General features: G+C 38.6%; 1 pseudogene across 1 annotated transcript in view; it reads left to right on the forward strand.

Annotated features, from left to right (window-relative positions):
* Positions 1-914: 914 nt before the first annotated feature.
* Positions 915-18,420, forward strand: part of LOC145800593 (mitochondrial fission protein ELM1-like) — a 56,236-nt pseudogene continuing 38,730 nt past the window's right edge. Inside the window, exons 1-5 of the transcript XR_014341489.1 lie at positions 915-1,064; positions 8,432-8,519; positions 9,928-10,022; positions 10,457-10,606; positions 10,743-10,869. The product of XR_014341489.1 is annotated as a mitochondrial fission protein ELM1-like (transcript). The remainder of the gene's footprint in view (positions 1,065-8,431; positions 8,520-9,927; positions 10,023-10,456; positions 10,607-10,742; positions 10,870-18,420) is intronic.

Genomic DNA, 18,420 nt, shown 5'->3' on the forward strand with positions numbered 1-18,420 from the left:
GGAAGGAATGCGAAACCTTATGCTTTATTGGTCACAAGCCAGAAGGAACGCGAAACCTCCACATATCTCAACAGACCACACGCTTTTTCGGGTGCTACTCCGGAAGGAATATAGAACCTTTATTACTCTATGATTTACCAGTCACGAGCCGAAACGGACCCTCATTCCAACATCATAATCCATCAATTTCTCATAACATTCATTAATTGCATTTTATAGTTTAAACCAACAACACTCAATTCCTTAATAATAAAAGTAAAAGTTCATCTTTAGAACGAGCACCATTTATTTCCCACAACATTCTTTACCTTTCAACACCAACACTTCTTATTCAATTATATATATATCACAATTTATATCATACTCTTTGCATAACTCATTAATCCAATTCTTATTATCAATTTCTCCAACTTAGCCTTCTTATGCAATAAGCTTTTTCACTACAATTAATAATCATCATTTATACTCATGTTAACAATCATAAACTTAATTTCATGAATCTAAGGTCAATTAAAAACATTCCACATTTCAAAAATAAACTCCATAACTAGAATTAGACATAAATTAGGGCCTTTTACTAGAAAACACAAAACCATGTTCTAATTACTCAAAACTCTCTTAACCCACTTCAATCTTACATTTAACTCCCTTATTTTTAAAACCCTAACTTCCTTTTCATGCTTTTAAGAAAAATCTCATCCACAAGAGGTTTTTATGTAATACAAATATACCACCAATCTATTTATAAGAAAGCATTAAAGAGAAGCAAGGAAATCCCGACCTCAAGCAAGAAGAGGAAAAACCTAGAAAATCCAAAGTCGATGAAAACACGAGTTGCTCAGATTGGTAGAAATTCCTCCGCGTGGTCTTCGTTTTTATAAAAGGAACATGGGTGACAATCTTACTTTAAGGAGATGAAATCCAAGCTTCTACGAGCTTGGAACTCAACTATGGCTGATAGGAGAGAGATGAGAAAGAAAGAATCTGAGAAAATGAAGAAAAATGGACCAAAAATATCTTTTAAAGATACTGAACCCGAACAGACTGTTCGAACAACCTCTCATGTGAGCGTCAGTGACACCACACCGAGTGTGAGAAACACCACATCACTCAAGCGACCAACCTTGCGCTCGAGCGAACATCAACAGCTCCTAGAATCTTAAACCTGCAAAAGTACTAGAAGCTTCGCAAGACCGCTCGAGTGATCATTCCATCGCTCGAGCGATGAGAAAGAAAAGAAATTTTATGGAGTGCTACAATAATGCTATGTTTGATTCTCCTTAATAAAAGTAAAATGGAATGAAATGCTCGCTCATTAGTCTCTTTGATGAATAACCATTAACTTACAATAGTGAATAATGATTTAATTTGTAATATATTTTTTATTATTTTTTTAGGGATACGGTTCCTCTCCAGTTCATCATCGGACTAGATGATTTTGATGGATTGTGGTGGGCCCTAATCTGGGCCCATTGCGATAATCTAAACTGTTCAATGTGTAGAGATCGTCAAGTATATCATCCTTGTAGAAAATCACGTCAATTAGATATTGATAACCACTTGATCAGATCACGTTTCTATCATATTTTTGTCAATGACAAATATAATTTCCAAAATAAAGTGTGATACAAATATAATCTAATTAAGTGACTATCAATATCCAAAACGGTTTGAATCATTGAGATGGGCTCAGATTAGGGCCCACTACAACCCAATGGAACCGTTTATTTGAAATGAAACTGTGGAGGAGCCTAGGCCCCCCCCCCCTTTTTTTTAGTGAACTAAACATGATAATAGGGGTGATTCTATTTGCACCTAAATAATAATTCAGTACGTCCAATTAAAATTTTAAAATTTTAGTTCTTATTATACCGCAATACACATTAAATCCTAAAATAATATATAAATATATTCATAGTACAACTTAATCACTCATACATATTCTTTATATTCAAAACTCTTCATCTTCTTTCCCAAGTTTTAATGTTTTTCTCTTTATATTATTTCTCACCTCAAAATTCCAATCCACCCCACCAAAACTCAATTTAAATTGATTTCTTAGTGTTTAATCATCATTTTTTCTTGTTCTTATCCTTTACATTGAAGAACTTTGAACCGAAACCAAAAAGATTACCAGAAGGAACATTTAACACTGGACTAATTCAAACACCATTGCCATAAGCTCCATAATGCTTCTTTAATGGATGCCTCTGATAACCATTTGAAGAAGATGAAGATGAAGACTGCGATAGTTTCGATGCTCCAACACAGAATTTTTTGCGAATTTTGTTTCTGCAACAACAATCTCTTCACACTCAAACCAGTCAAATTGCTTTGCGAAAGAAGAGGCAAAGGACATAAGCTTTGTAGGTAACCAAAGCCATTGCAATTCAAACTACTACTTCGCTTGAATCACCCAAACGGCTTTGAGTTCGAGCTTTGTTTTTCCTCCTCCAATTTCTCATTGTTTGAACTTTTCTGAATTTCTTGTTGTTGAATTTGTTTTCAAACGACGATCTTCTTTTTGATTTGATCGGTAGGAACAATTTTTTCGTTGGAGAAAAATATTCTTGATTTTATCTATCTTAAAGACTAAGTTGTAAAAAAAAATGATTGTATTGAGAGTAAATTATAAACTTAAATAATTTAATAGAGAATACTGAGAAATTGAACGTAATTAATAATTTTTTGGGTGTAAATAGAATGATAATAGAAATGATAAATAAAATAATAATTCTATTATATATGAAGCAAACAATACCTAAATATTAAAGGGTGATTCTAAATGCACACCACACAAACTCTTAGTACACACCAATCTCTTTTTTTGGGGTGAATAACACACCAATCTCTTAGTTCACACCACACATGTCAAGACCCGAACCCGCCCCTATGGGTTAAGGACATAACCGGCTAGTAATCTTGAGATTACCTACGGCCTCCAACTTTAACAAACATAACTCATCAGAGTAAAGGGGCCAAACGGAAGCAAAAATTTAAAACTTTGTCCATAGAGCCGTGCTTATATGCACTCAAAACAAACCATGCACATATATGTTAATAACCCACAACAAGTACAATATCACAAAATCCTTTACAGACAGGATCATCCAAACTGAGTCGACCTATATCAAAACTATATACAGATGTACACAAAGTCCTTGCCAACAAGACAAGATATAAATACATAACAAAATGGCATGGATGGGTCTCGTACGTGAGACACAAGGCTGACTCTCCAAGACTCATGTTGTTCCTGGCAGACTTCGCTGGGGCTGAGTTTGGACTTCCCTCAGCTCACCTACAAACACATGAATGCGCGTAAGCGATAGCCCAGTGAATAATATCAGATACACAAGTTACATAAGCAATATGAAGAACAACATGCTCCGAACGGCCTTGGGCCCAATGCATATTTCTGCTTAACATATATACACTTATACAAAATTCAGATCAAATGACTGTAGTTCCAAACATACTGGCCTTTGGCCCAATCAGATTTTCATTCATGTCAAAACGGCTTTCGGCCCATTCATTTTTGCCAAAACGGCCTTCGACCCATTCATTTATGTCAAAACGGCCTTCGGCCCATACATTCGTGTCAAAACGACCTTAGGTCCATTCATTTATGTCAAAACGGCCTTCCGCAAAATGACCTTCGGTCCATTCATTTATATCAAAGCGACCTCCGGTCCATTCATTTCTATCATGTCAAACTTTTGTCCACAATCCCAATTAGCAACTCGTAAAGCTTATAAGGGAAATAAACAATTGGACATTGACAAGCTTTCAAATACCGATATTACTCATAGTGATCGGCTTGTGGATTTGCCCTGAAGCTTGACCCTACACATTTCATGAACACAAAAGGGGTCACTAACAGTTCAATCCGTTCTTTGATTCACATATTCCTCTTTAGGCTTTATTCTTATTTCATTAACTCATTTACAATGCTTAACATATGTCTAAGAGTGCTTACAAGTGAAAGAGAACAGAAAACGAAACACAGAACGAGCATACAAAATTTTAGAGAACAGGGTCCCCGCTCGAGCATCAACTTCCCCGCTGGAGCGGACCCTTAAGGCCTGCAATAGTACTGGTTGCATGAAAAATACGCTCGAGTGTGTAATAGAGCGCTCGAGCGGAAGGCCTGTCTACAAAAACTCCTCGCTCGAGCGGATATCCAACTCTACAAAAAGTGCTGGGAGCACGATTTTCCCGCTCGAGCGGACATAAAAAATCTGGGTTTTCCAGATTGAGTTCTTGAGCTCCAATTCGAATTTCAACCAACAAAACATGCATGTTATGGCTCAAATCTCAAATATAGTTATGCTAACATGCCATAAACACCAAAATACATTACAATGGAATTCACCTGCATGCCCCAATCTCCCATCAACTCATTCTAATACAAACAAAATCATACATTCAAAGCTCATATCTTAATTATTCAAACATGCATGCTAATCTTGATTTCATTTCCATCCCAAACAATGCAAATGGTGTTCATTCTCATGGAATACAACAAAATCATGCTTGCATGTAAGATTTAATACCTTTATTTCCATGTTCAACTCAATACATGCTAGATTATGCATTTCTACAACAATTATATACATGCATGCCTTCATTGACCTTCAATTGAACACAAGCAACTCAATTCCCTTACATTCAAACTAATTCATGCTCTTGACCATCTATTAAACTTGAATTCACAAGATGATGACTATAAATGCATGAATCACTCACCAAAGAGCTTTAATCTTCCCAATTTAGCAATACTTGAGCTTAATCTCCAAAAGGTCTAAGTCTTGAACCACAAATGCACAATTCTCTCCTCTCTCTCTCTCTCTCTCTCTAACAGCCGTCTCTCTCTCAATCTCAATTGTATAACTCAGATTTTGAGTTCAATAGAGTTAAAGGAGAGTGTAGTGCTAACATACAACAAGCCCCATTAACATATTATTTTAATATAAAATAATTGGGCACTCAATTCACCAATTTAATCAGTTTAATCTGACCCGAATAAATTTTCAATTAAATTTCACCGTAGGCTCTAAAAATTACGCTAATCACAATGGCGTAATCGATTTCGGATTCTGTGGCCGATAAGGCCCTCAATTTAATTTCCAAAGCAGATTATTCAAACAGATATTCCTTACGGTAAATAGATAGAATTTCAAAATCACATATATTCACATAATGGCACACAAAATCACATAAAAACATATAATCACATACGTATTAGGGACCAATTAACATATTACAGAACAGGGGTATCACAGTCTCCCCCCCTTTAGGAAGTTTGGTCCTCCAAACTTAGGTTACCTTCGTCGGGAAACAAATGTGGATAGCGTAGTCGCATTTCCTCCTCTTTTTCCCACATGGCATTTGTACCATAGTGTTCCTTCCATTCAACTTTCACCATCGGGATGGTGTTGTTTCTCAACTGTTTCACTTGCCGATCAACAACTCTTTCCGGCCATTCGACATATTCTATATTGTCATCAATAGCTACCCCGTGATAATCAATCACATGGAACGGGTCTCGGAGGTAGCCCCTCAACATCAACACGTGAAACACATTATGAATTTGTTCAAATCCCGATGGCAAGGCAACTCTATAAGCAACTGGACCAAGCCTCTCCAGAATCTGAAATGGCCCAATGTAATGGGGCGACAACTTGCCCTTTTTCCCAAATCTGACTTGGCCTTTCATCGGGGAAACACGGATGAACACATGGTCACCAACCTCGTACTCAAGAGGTCTTCTCCGAACATCTGCATAATTCTTTTGTCGGTCTTGAGCTATTTTGAGCCTTTGCTGAATGGTTTTGATTTTCTCAGAGGTGTCTTGCACAATTTCTGACCCAAGCAAAGCTCTATCCCCGACCTCTGTCCAACAAATAGGTGATCTACATCTTCTACCATACAAAGCCTCGTATGGTGCCATATCGATGCTGGAGTGGAAGCTGTTATTATAAGCAAATTCTGCAAGCGGCAAATAATCTTCCCAACTCCCCTGAAAATCCAAAGCACACATGTGAAGCATATCTTCCAAAGTCTGTATCGTTCGTTCTGACTGCCCATCTGTCTGTGGGTGGAATGCAGTACTGAACCTTAGTTCTGTTCCCATAGCTTCCTGCAAACTTTTCCACAATCTAGATATGAATTTCGGATCTCTATCCGACACAATAGATACCATAACTCCGTGTAAATGGACAATTTCATCAACATAAATAGTAGCCAATCTATAAGCGATAAATGTAGTTTTGACAAGTAGAAAACGTGCAGATTTAGTCAGTCTATCAACTACAACCCAAACAGAATCCATACCTCGAGAAGTTCGAGGTAGGCCAACAACGAAATCCATAGTCACATGTTCCCACTTCCATTCAGGAATAGGGAGAGGTTGAAGTAGACCGCTTGGTTTCTGATGTTCAGCCTTAACTTGCTGACACTGAAGGCACTTGGACACATATTCTGCAATCTCTTTCTTCATGTTAGGCCACCAATAGGTTTGTTTCAAATCCCGATACATTTTGTTGTTACCAGGATGCATAGCAACTACGGATCTGTGGGCTTCATCTAGAACCCTCTTCTTTAGTTCCGGGATATCTGGGACACATACTCGGTTCTGGAATTTCAACATTTCATTCTCAATGCTAAATTCTGCTTTTGGACTTGTCTTAAACTCATCAATCACCTTTCTGAGGAACGCATCCTCTTTCTGTTTCTGCATGATTTCATCAACAATTGTCGGCTCGGCTGTAATAGCGGCTATCAATCCGCCCTGTTCACATACTACTACTTCAATTTCAGACTCCTCAAAGTCTTGCAAAATCTCCATTTGTTCGGTAAGCAACCAAGCCATACTCCCTGTTGATTTTCGGCTCAAAGCATCAGCCACTGTATTAGCTTTCGCGGGGTGATACTGAATCTCTAGATCGTAGTCTTTTGCCTAGTGTTATCTGGGTCCACCTTTTCTTGTAGATGTTGAAACCTCAAACCAACTACATCGCTCACATAATGATGGGCCTTGTTGAACAATTTCATTACCCTATAGCAAGTTCGGTTCAGTAACATATCACATTAAGAGCATAAACATCGAAAGAGAAAAAAAGAAAAGAAAAGAAAAGAACAGAACTGAATATTCATTACTTTAATTAGTGTTTGCCTACTTTTTGAAAATTTAAAAGGTAAACAACCATCTAACTGCGGTCAATGTTTCACTTAACCACTTCATAGGGTTTAAAAAAGTTGATAGTCTTTTGAGAAGAAAAGATAACACAAGGTTTGACTTGAGTATTATTTTATACAAGCTTTTGCTTATAAAAATGTTACACAAGCTAATGTTTTTCTGTTTTAATTTGTAAACTTTTTGTTATTATATATGTTAGAAGTGTTATTAAAGGTGCACCTAGGCATGTGCCTAGGCATAAGGCTCATCAACGGGCAGTCAATGCGCTTCAGAACATTTCAAGCTAGGCGATGTAAAACAAGCCCATAAAGGCACATGAAGCGTGCACTTTAGGCTTAGGCTCAAGGCGCACGACTTGTGCACTTTTTAAAAATGTTTGTCTATTATAATTACAACCCTTGATTTCACTTAATCTCATTATTTTTTGTTTACACGTGGCTACAAGGGATTAAATCCCTAAACATACATTGCAACCCAACACTTTTGAGCCCTAATTATACAAGGATGTTAGTTGGATAGAGCTTTCTCTTCGACTAGACTACCAATTGTCATTATTCTTTTTCATCCCCTCAATCTCCTTCACCTTCTACATCTTGATGCTTATCTTGTTCAACACTTCGATTTTGTCGTTATTTTTAAATGTTTATGATTTATGAGTTAGATGTTTAAGTTTATGTGAATCTTGAATTATTTATCTACTATGATAAAATATTGGTGTTTGTTGGTATTTATGTTATAAAATATTTAATATTTCATTTTACATATATAGAACCTTGAATTATTTGCCTATATTAAGTATCTATTTTTTATTGTCATTGCTCCTAGGTCCTAGAAAACCTTGGCATTTCAGTGTGCCTATTGCCTTTAATAACACTATATGTTAGAATGCCGCTCTATGGACTTCTCATTATTAAAATTCGAGGTGGCTCTTTTTGATTAATCATTGTTATTTGTGTTGAATATGGAGAATACTAAATGTTACACATCAAAAACTAAATGTAATGGTCTATAACTATGAAGCACGGACACACCGGAATAGGTGCTGTAGCGGTGTTGGACACGGGACATGTCGGGGACACGTAATGAACACACCATTTGGCGTGCGCCTTTAGTTTTGTTATTTTTTTGAAAAGGGACACACCTGGGGCATGCCAGGACACACTAAGGACACGTGTGTCCAGAATCAACCCATAAAAAGTGCAGAAATTTGGCCCTAAATCTCAAAATCAGAACATAAAGAGAACAGAAGAAGAAGAAGAAGAAGAAGAAGAAGAAGAAGAAGAAATTGCTTATCTGGTTCGTCGAACACTCCAAAAGATGAACAAGAAGCTCTGGCCTCTCGATTCGGTCAAGTGAGTCTTGCCTCGTCGCCTCTCGCTCTCGTCTCTCTTCTCTCTCTCGCCTTTGACCTCTCTCTCTCTCTCTCTCTCTTCCCTCTTCCCTTTTTTTTTATTTTTTTATTTTTATTTCTGCTTACCGGATTTATACACCTCTCTCTCTCTCTCTCTATATATATATATATATATATATTTATGTATTTTATATTTTATATTTTTCTATTAATTTTTTTCCTTATAAGTTTATATATTTTTCTATATTTATAATTATTTTAATATATTTTTTAATTAATTTATTTATTTTTTTTACCTTTATAAATATAAATGTAGTGATTTATATGTATATATATATATATATTAAATTAATGTAAGTTTTTATTAATTTTCATTGTTTGGTAACATAATATTAATTTACGTAGCAAATATATACAAGTAAAAAATAAAAGAATTGCCGCGTCCCTCACCGTGTCTGTGTCCCAATTTTTTTGAAATCATTGTGTCCATGTCTGTGTCCGTATCCGTATCCGTGTCTATGTCCGTGTCCGTGTCCGTGTCCGTGCTTCATAGGTCTATGGCCCTTTTTAAATGATTACTGAGCTTTCATCTCTTTCTATCTTTGTTGAACTTGTACAAGTACAGATGGTTTCATGGAGTAAATCCAGATGATATTTACACGGGGGTGGCACTGGCATCCATTAATTTTAAAGGTGTTCTCTACTTTATGTGCAAATGGTAACCTTATATGGCAATCTAAATAATTTTGACATATCAATTGATTGAGGCCCTCTGTGAATAATTACTCTTTGCAGTTTATACTTAATTAGGATTTGCAATTTGTAGTTCTATTGTCTTGTCTTTCTTCTCAAATGAATGTAAGGCATATACATTTTGGATCAATGCTTGCTTTCATATTAGGGATTTGTCCATTGTAAATGTTATTAGAGATTTACATCTATTTGAATGCCTTGGATTATTACACTCCCCATCAGTAAACTGTATGGATAGTCCGTACATCAATAAATATTTGTCCAGACTCCAGCCATGAGGTTGGTTGTTTTGTTTCTGTTATCTTGTTCGAAGACACTTTGTCTACACAATCGGCAATTGTTTGTTCATGTGTTGTGGAACTGTCATTTCTTCACTTTTCTGAAAATTTAATAGATGATGAGTTGTATGTTATTTTGTATTTTGTGTAATCCATTCCTTCTTGAATTTTCTTCCGAATTTGTTATATTATATAGCTGATCCCAAACTTATGGACATATCCTTTGACATCAACAACCTTCTCAGTTTTCATTTTTCTGCACTTACAGTTTAGAATTATGGTTCATATATACTTGGCTTGGTGTAACCGTATCAACTTTTATTTTCTATTTTATTCAATTAGGGATGGTCCATTATTGGTGGTTGCATCATGCTGGGATACTATCTCTGTTGCAAGTTGCATAAAACGGTTAGCTCCGGAAAAAGTCTTTGTTGTTCAGGTTTGAGAGGAGAACTTAAATTTGAAAGTATGACTCTCGGCATTATGTATGCTAAATATCAATTTATGTGGCATATACATATAAGTTGGTGTTGTCATGATTACATGATTCTAAAATAACTTTCTTATTGGTTTTTTAGATGCTTGTTGCTTATTACCTCCCGTGTGAGTATTTGAGGCATTAGTCTCGAGTTATAGCTTAGGTTATTGAACCAACTTTCATTTTAAACATTGCAAAGAAATTCCATTTTATATTTACTTGCTACTGTTTGCTTTTTGTAAAAGAATGTAATGTTACTGGGCAATGTTGTAGAATTTTGGCAATAAACTCATTATGGCAAAATCATTTTTACATTTTGTTTATCTGCCATTGATTATTTTATTTATGTATGCAATTATTGGTTCATACAGTTAATTCTTTTGCAATATGTTTAGATACAGCATCCCAGATCACAGCTAAATCAGTTCAATCTGGTGATTACTCCTCGCCATGATTATTACCCATTAACACCTGAAGGACAGGAACAGATCCCATGGTTTCTTCGGAGGTGGATAACTCCTCGCGAACCTCCTGACAGACATGTGGTATGTTTCTCGGCTATAAAACATTTGCCTCAGTGAGTTCACTCATTTAAAAACCCTTGGTGGATGTTAATTGTCATTTACATGCAAGTGCTGCAAACATAGAAGAAGCTTACTGCTTTTAAAAATTGAACCTCAGGTCATCACTGTGGGAGCTCTTCATCAGGCTGACTCTACCGCTTTACAGGTTGCTGCTTGTGCCTGGCATGATGAGTTGGCTCCTTTGCTGAAACCCTTGCTCGTGGTTAACATTGGAGGGCCTACAAGTAATTTGTGCAATTAAAACTTTAATAGTTACGACTCATTTATGATTCTATATAAGAGGCTGATCATGTTAGAACTCTATGCTTCCTGATGTTAAATGATTGACGCTTAATAAATTACGAATTGTAAAATATATAATTATCCAAGCTGGAAACATCTGGTGGAAGGAGATTCGCCACATGCTTATAATATAGGGAAAACTTCATTTTACCCCCTGTGGTTTGGATTATGTGTGGTTTACCCCCCTAAGGTTTGGAAATGACCACATAAACCCCACGTGGTTTGTGGACCAAATTGCACTATTGTAGACATCCCCGAACGCCCCGGGAGGAACGAGCTCCCGTTCCGTTCATTTTGGGGTCACTACAGCTCAGGACTCTCAAATTTGTCACGGTTCTAAGTCTGAACCAAAGAGTCCAAATCCGGCAAATCGTTTTGAGAAAAACAGATTTTTGAAAGAAGTGCCAAACATGGACTGCTTTGCCAGATACAGAGTCGCCACCTATATGTTTTTTTAATGGGAAATTTAGAAAACCCTGACTCGGTGCCAAAGGCCACGTGTCCGTCATCACCAAAGTTGCCTCGGCTCGGGAACTTGGGTACGATTGGGGAAGGTCACTTCGTGAGCACCCCCGTTCGCCCGGTCAGAGACCGGCCTCTACTAACCATGGTATCTATTTTTGAAAACATTGTATGTTCTTATTCCGGTTATTAGCCTAGGTTACTATATGATGCACACAGCATATAAGTATAGACTGAGTCGATTGAATTGGGGCAAAACATTTCGTGTTTGTTTTTGAAAGATGGTTTCCTACTCGCAAGTAGGCTTAAAATATAGATTTTGCCACCCTCAGGTGGGCTTAGTAAAGATGGTTTTGCCACTATCTAGTGGGCTTAAAACTCACAGTCAATGATTTGTTCCAATTTAAACAACCCAACCTTCACCCACAGGCATTCAGGCAGATATATCACATAAGCATTTAGCCTCATGGTAAGCATGCTATTCATGGCAGTCACTCACACGCATGCAAGGATGCTAAAGCATAAAACTTACCGAGTACTCCAAGCCAAAACAGAAGTTTACATTAGAAATCATGCATAATCCTAAGTATACAGAAATGCCTAATGCAACACATGCAAAATGCAACTATAGCAGGCTCGGCTATTCTAAACATGGAATATGGAATGCTACAACTAACATGTATTCAACTTGTAATTGAAATACAAATGCAGTTAGTATGATGCGCCGAGCCCGGTGCATGCAAAACAAATGAATGATGCAAACATGCTGTCATACTGTATGCTAATTGAAATATGCCCTAATCTAACCATCATAAGCAGGTAAATAAAAGGGAGAAAGACGTGGGGTTGGAAGACATACAACACACACACGCACACTTATTACAATTATGCCCTCGCACAGAGGGTCCAAATAAATATACAGTCCCGAATAAAAGAATATTGCAGTCCAAATGTTACAGTCCAAATAATGTACAAATTCCTAATTAATTAATCAAATTGACTAAGAAAGCTGTAAAACTGGCGTGCAAGCCAGGGACTGCCTTGCTCCTGATGAATGATGCATGTCTGGGCTGCCTTGCGCGGAAATCCACTGGGATGCCCCAATTAGCCTCTGTTTTGTGATTTTTCTTGGAAAGCGCGCCAAACTCCGGAAGTTTGCTGATTCTTCATTTGCTGCAACAGAGAGCAGGAAAGAGGCATAGCAATGTATTTTCACAGATATATGCATGTCTCGATCCTTGTGCCACCAATCACGCATCTCGAGGCATGATGGCCGAGGAGTCGAATTGCACAATTTAATATGGGATGAATGCACGTATAAACACAACAAGAACCTAACTCCATCATGGATGATCCGGAGTGTTGGTGACTAGGGAATTGAGACACATTCCGTCACTCGGAGTATGAAATGCACCTCGTTTCCCGTGCCCGGGCTAACTTCTATCCCGAACACGATACAATATGCATGATATGCATGAATGCAACTAAGATACAGCTTAGTATGCACAGTGCTATGAAAATGAGATGTCTCGAAATGCGTGCACACGGGCACGCAAACCGAGAAAATGACAGAATGCGATCTAAGATACAACCTAGTATGCACTATGCTGTAAAAAAGAGATGTCTCGAAATGCGTGCACACTGGCATGCAAATCGAGAAAATAACATATGCAATGCAAATGATATGGAAATGTGATATGGGCTTACACTAACATGAGAGAGCCTCAGCCCCACTCACATAGGATGCTGATGGATAAAAATGAAGTGTCTCGAAATGCGTGCACACGGGCACGCAAACCGAGGCAATGGCATACGCAATACAATACGGCTAAAATGGCATATAGAATGCAACGTGGACTTACACTATCATGAGAGAGCCTCAGCCACACTCACATAAGAGGCCGATGGATGAAAACGAAGTGCCTCGAAACGCGTGCACACGGGCACGCAAATCGAGGCAATGGCATATGTAATGCAATAATGGCTAAAATGGCATATAGAATGCAACATGGACTTATACTAACATGAGAGAGCCTCAGCCGCACTCACATAAGAGGCCGATGGATGAAAATGAAGTGCCTCGAAACGCGTGTACACGGGCACGCAAATCGAGGCAATGGCATATGTAATGCAATAATGGCTAAAATGGCATATAGAATGCAACATGGACTTATACTAACATGAGAGAGCCTCAGCCACACTCACATAAGAGGCCGATGGATGAAAATGAAATGCCTCGAAACGCGTGCACACGGGCACGCAAATCGAGGCAATGGCATATGTAATGCAATAATGGCTAAAATGATATGCAAACATGCTAATGGGATTTCAGCACTGAAATGTGGGGGAAAACAGCCCCGAAATGAGGCGAAAGTACACCCGATGCATGGAATAGTCCCGAAACATGAATTTTGGGACCCGAAATGGCCTATAGCTATACCAAACATGCACAATATGGATATGCAATGAATAGACAGTAGCAAGGAAGACCCAAAATAAGCATTTTACCAGTACAAATCATGGCCAATCAGCAAACACAGATAGGGCAACAATGGCATGCAAAAATGGCCCTAAATATGAGGTTATGAAGCAACTCACAGCTGCTGACCCCAAACAGGTTAGGGCCCTTCAACAACATTGAAGAGGGGCCAAAAATAAGCCACTTTACAGAACTGTAAAAACCTCAAAAACAAACATAGATATGGCTAAGCTCTTATGCAAGAAAATGGGCCAAAAGGTGGCCAAAGAAGCAAGTGGTATATGCAAAGCCCAAACTAAAAAATGTCCTTCTACAACATTGAAGAGGGACCAAAAATATGACTATTTTCAGTGCTGTAAAATGACCAAAAACAGAAGCACAATGGGCTGCCAAAGCATGCAATAAAAGGGGACCAAAGGGGGATACAACATGAAGTAGCGTATGGAGGTCCCAAACCATGAAAGGCCCTTAATAAAACATGAAGAATGGACCAAAATAAGACTATTTTCAGTGCTGTAAAATGACCAAAAACCGAAGCATAATAGGCTGCCAAAACATGCAAGAAAATAGCATTCAAGGAAGATATTGAAGCAAGTGCAATATGGAGGGCTCAAACAGGGTTGAGCCCTTAATGAAACAAGAAAATGAGCTCAAAAAAATGACCTTTTCAGTTTTGGTCGGAGCTCAAATCCCTAAGCACATATGGCTAAGAAAAGATACCAAAATAAGCTCAAAAAAGGAAAAAAACTACTTACCCTTGAAGGCTTGACTTTGGTTGCCTCTTGGCTTGAGTTTGTGGCTCCTTAGGCCTTGGAGAACACCTTCAAACTTTTGGAATAGAGGATGGAAGGGTGGGGGTTGGTGGTGTAGAAGAAATGGTGGTGTTGGACTTGGAGGTTTTCAAAGAAATGAGAGAGATGGAGGAGGACTTTTGCATGCAAGCTTGAAGATGATTTTTTCTCACCCCCCATACCAATGCTTGCAGCTGGTTATAAGAACCAAAAGGAGGGGGAGCATGGAAGGAAAGGGTGGGGGAAAAGGACCAAGGCTTTCCCCCCACAAAATATCCCCCGGATACAGATGTTTCTGGGGAACAACAGCTATACAGTTGTAAAGTGCCAATTGAGAGGATCATGGCCGGCCACCTTTTGGACTTGCAGGTGGCCGGCCGGCCACCTCCCCTAGCCGGCCAGCTAGGGGTCAAAAAGGTCAAGTTCAATTAGTGGCCAGCCACCACAAAAAGGTGGCCTCCCAGGTCCCCTCATCACAACCCTGTGGTTCGAATTTGGAAATTGTAAAACAGGAGAGAGAATAGGCCATTTTTAAGAGGGGTTCAAAAGGGTCAAATGGAATTTCTGGCCGGCCATATGATATTAGGATCCTCCTATGTGTGTACAACACAAATATGTGGTTTGGGGTTTGAAGAAAGTGGCCCCAAGGTGTTCAACATTGGCTCTGAAGTGAAGAAAATCGGGCGACGGAGGGCGAAAATGGAATATAACTGGTTGCCAAGATAATTGCTGGCCTCCCACCCTCCAGTGACCTTCCTGGTGATAAAACAGAGGTACCTGCCAAAAATGAACGAAAATCGATGCAAAACGAATGCTCGGGGGCCAAAACACGCAGTTCGGGGTCCCGAAAATGGGCTGCCAAGCACCGAAAGTGGCGTTCGACCACGAAGTGGGTTTCTCAGACCCCAGTGTCCCTCAAAAGGGAGCAAATAGGATGTGTACCAAAAACCGGAGTGATAGGAGATGGTTAAGCGGTCCCGAACTGAGGCACACGGCCTGACGGTTCCGAAAACCGGGAACCGGGCTCCGAAATGGGAAAAATGGCCTATAGCTACAAAATGTAGCCCATGGCCACTAAGAGATGGTCTACGGGACCTCTCCCTCCCCTCAGGAAAAGAAACAGAGAAAATCGAGTCTGGTTCGCAAACCGAGGCAAGGCACAAAAGAGTCCGGAAGTCCGGAGGCAAGGCTCACGGCCAAGACTCTGAAACTTCTGAACGAGCACATTATACAAAATCACCGAGCGCTCAACTGGTGACGTCTGAGTCTTAAGGTCGGTCAAAAATGGGGTGTCTACAGTTGCCCCTCTTTGACAGAACTCGAAAGTCATAAGAATGACGGGAGTGAATGTCAAAGCCCAGAGACGACCCATTTTTCACAAGGCCGAAGACTTAGACAAAGCAGACAAGATAGACAAAGATGTACCCGCAGGCATGCCCGCAGGCGAAGGGGGCAAAATGCAAAGCGATTTGCAAGGAGATTTTGAAGATTGGACTTATACGCTACGCGAAGCCGGTTATCACTCATGATCATGCAAAGAGAGCTGTAATGAAGCAATTTTGCGAAATAAATGCAACATTTTAAGCGAGTGTTAGGCAAGCAAGTAAACTCGAGCCAAACTACACCTCGTGCAGAAAGGATGTAAGAAAATTATGAAATTCTCACTGCAAATACAGTGTGCATGTGTGATAGATACACAGAGCGAACATGTGATTGATACACAAAAAGGTGAGCACAAAGTGTGATAGATGCACTAAGTGAGCAAAGCGAGTGTGTGATAGATACACTATTTGAGCAAAGCGTAATTGATATACAAAGGGTGAAGCGAGCAAGGTGTGATGGATACACTAAAGGTGAACACAAAGTGTGACAGATGCACTTAGTGAACAAAGTATGATTGATATACTAAATGTGAACACGAAGTGTGATAGATGCACTTAGTGAACAAAGTATGATTGATATACTAAAAGGGAACACAAAGTGTAATAGATGCACAATGTGAGCAAAGTATGATTGATATACTAAAGGTGAACACAAAGTGTGATAGATGCACAATGTGAGCAAAGTATGATTGATATACTGAATGTGAACACGAAGTGTGATAGATGCACTTAGTGAACAGAGTATGATTGATATACTGAAAGTGAACACGAAGTGTGATAGATGTACTTAGTGAACAGAGTATGATTGATATACTGAAAATTAACACAAAGTGTGATAGATGCACTTGGTGAACAGAGTATGATTGATATACTAAACGAATGAAGTGTGATTGATACACTAAATGTCAACACGAAGTGTGATAGATGCACTTAGTGAACAAAGTATGATTGATATACTCAAAATTAACACAAAGTGTGATAGATGCACAATGTGAGCAAAGTATGATTGATATACTGAAAGTGAACACAAAGTGTGATAGATGCACAATGTGAGCAAAGTATGATTAATATACTGAAAGTGAACACAAAGTGTGATAGATGCACAATGTGAGCAAAGTATGATTGATATACTAAATGAATGAAGTGTGATTGATACACTGAAAGTGAACACAAAGTGTGATAAATGCACAATGTGAGCAAAGTATGATTGATATACTGAAAGTGAACACAAAGTGTGATAGATGCACAATGTGAGCAGAGTATGATTGATATACTGAAAGTGAACACAAAGTGTGATAGATGCACAATGTGAGTAGAGTATGATTGATATACTAAAAGTGAACACAAAGTGTGATAGATGCACAATGTGAGCAAAGCATGATTGATATACTAAATGAATGAAGTGTGATTGATACACTGAAAGTGAACACAAAGTGTGATAGATACACAATGTGAGCAAAAGTATGATTGATATACTGAAAGTGAACACAAAGTGTGATAGATGCACAATGTGAGCAGAGTATGATTGATATACTGAAAGTGAACACAAAGTGTGATAGATGCACAATGTGTGCAGAGTATGATTGATATACTGAAAGTGAACACAAAGTATGATAGATGCAAAATGTGAGTAAAGTATGATTGATGTACTGAAAGTGAACACAAAGTGTGATAGATGCACAATGTGAGCAGAGTATGATTGATATACTGAAAGTGAACACAAAGTGTGATAGATGCACAATGTGAGCAGAGTATGATTGATATACTAAATGAATGAAGTGTGATTGATACACTAAACGAGAATGTATGTGATAGATACACAAAATGAAATAAGTGTGATTGATACACAAAAGTGAATATGCGCATGGTAGATACACAAAAGTGAATGAAGAAAGTGTGATAGATACACTAAAGAAATGATCTTAAACCGAACTTCTTTGAATGAACCGTACATACAATATCGTGCATGAATGGGAAAGAAACCTGATAGGTACAATGCAATACAATGCATGTGTAACAAGTCCGCGAAGGGGCCTTGCTGCAGGTCGGACTCAATTTTGTTATTGTTCTAAATCTGATACCAAAGAGTCCAAATCTGGCAAATCGTTTTGAGAAACAAATTTTTGAAAAAGTAGTGCCAAACATGGACTGCTTTGCCAGATACAGAGTCGCCACCTAAATATTTTAAAATGGGGGAATTTAGGAAACCCTGACTCGGTGCCGAAGGCCACATGTCCGTCATCACCGGAGTTGTCTCGGCTCGGGAGCTTGGGTACGATCAGGGAAGGTCAGCTATGAGCACCTCCTTTGGCCCGGTCCGAAGACCGGCCTCTACTAAACATGATATCCAATTTTGAAAACATTACGTGTTCTTATTCC

This window comes from Camellia sinensis, chromosome 10, assembly GCF_055761805.1.
Source record: "Camellia sinensis isolate YWXY chromosome 10, ASM5576180v1, whole genome shotgun sequence".
Lineage (NCBI taxonomy): Eukaryota > Viridiplantae > Streptophyta > Magnoliopsida > Ericales > Theaceae > Camellia > Camellia sinensis.